Raw genomic sequence first — 1,897 nt, forward strand, 5'->3', positions numbered from 1 at the left:
TTTGCTTTCCTGGCCAGTGATTTTTGCAGACTTGGAGACATGAGCTTTCCAGTAACTTCGGCCACTCTTCGTTCCAAATTGAACAGTCTGATTTCTTACAATTCCCTTTAAATATCAGATTGTATAAGAGGCTGTTATTCATGGCGGCTGTTTTCGCTTTACACAAGGAAATACAATTCCACCTTTCCTTCTCTCAGTCTGGGCTCAGCATTACGTTGAATGTCATAGACAATTTTCTCCAACTGTTGTTTATTAGGGCACTATTCTGAGATGAAAAGTCTTCCTGTGAAGCAGACAGACAGACGTGCAACTGTCTGTCTCCTTCACCTCTAGTAGGCATGTGACCTCTTGAACTCAGGGTCCTAATTCCCTCCAGTTAGTTACTCCTTTCCATGGAATGTTGTAGAAAAGGATCACTTTTTGTTGTTGTTATTGTTCATCTGTTCATCAGTTTCACAAGCATCTCCATCCAAGGATGGTATGGCACAGGTATTCTAAACTTGTCTTGGATACCATGTTTAAAACAGTGAAGCTCAGCTGGTAAGGGATGTGCCTACAAATGCAGGAGACTCCTGTTTGATTGCTGGGTAGAGAAGATCTCCCGGAGAAGGGATAGGTTATCCACTCCAGTGTTCTTGGGCTTCCCTGGTGGCTCAGACAGTAAAGAATCTGCCTGCAATGCAGGAAACCTGGGTTCCATGCCTGGATTGGGAAGATCTCCCGGAGGAGGGCATGGCAACCCACTCCAGTATTCTTGCCTGGAGAACCCCCATGAATTCTACAGTCCATGGCTTCATAAAGAGTCTGACACAACTGAGCAACCAAGCACAATATACCACCACCCCACCCCAACCTCCCCAACACCTCACACACACAAAAGAAACTACCCGTGCGTAGACAACAGCCAAGTGATGTGGATAATTTTAAATATAATCGGAAAAATTCATTTTGCACTTATTGTTGCTTTCATCTGGAAATGGTTATTTGCTCTAAAACATCTAGAAACTTAATCAGTTCTTTGGTTGTAGTAGCAGGGCAAATCATGAAGGGGAGAAAACAGATGGAAAAGTTTGGTGAAACTGAACTCTAAGCTTTTTATTTTAGTTCAATTGGGTATTGCAGTTAGCTCCATATTTCTCCTTGGGCTTCCCCATAAAAGGGGGGGGGAAGCCATTCCTCATTTTAAGGAGAAACGGCATCATAAAAAGGCCTACCTTACTGCTTACATATGCCTCAATAACAACAAAACATACAGAATGGATTACTGATGAATTTGAGTAATCACTGTCAAAATAATATTTTTTTCAAAATTTAACCAGATAGATATGAGTGTTCCTAGAGCCCCAACAAAGAACTGTTAGTTTCTAAACCTACAAAATGGAAGTAAAATCAAACATCCTTGACAATTTTTCATGATCAAAATATCACCAGCCAATAAATTAAGTATATCCAAAGCATATAATAAAAGTTTAAAAAGTTTAACACCTAGATTTTCAAAAGCTCAGATTCTCTTCTACTATCTATATAAATTTTCTTGTCACATCATTCAACATTGATATTTTAAAAAGTGAAGTGCAAAGACAATAATTTTGTTGATTAAGGGAATTTGTTAAACCCAACTTGGGACAATCAGGAGTCTTCCAGAAGCACTGGGAGAGGATCATCATCCAAATTACTCCCTTTTATGCCTCTTTCTTCCAGGTATTTTACATTTTAAATTCTCCATTATATCAGACCCTCTGTCCTTTGAGCAAAAGCCAAAAGAAAAATACGAGGAGAAATATGTATTTTCTCTCTTAGTATCTAAGAGTTGATACTGAATACTGAATATTCTTCTGGTGACAAAAGAGAAGTAACACAAAAGATTTCTGAAGAGGCAGCAAAGTGGATTTTCATT

The sequence above is a fragment of the Bison bison genome, unplaced genomic scaffold, assembly GCF_000754665.1.
Source record: "Bison bison bison isolate TAMUID 2011002044 unplaced genomic scaffold, Bison_UMD1.0 scf7180017864388, whole genome shotgun sequence".
Taxonomy (NCBI): domain Eukaryota; kingdom Metazoa; phylum Chordata; class Mammalia; order Artiodactyla; family Bovidae; genus Bison; species Bison bison.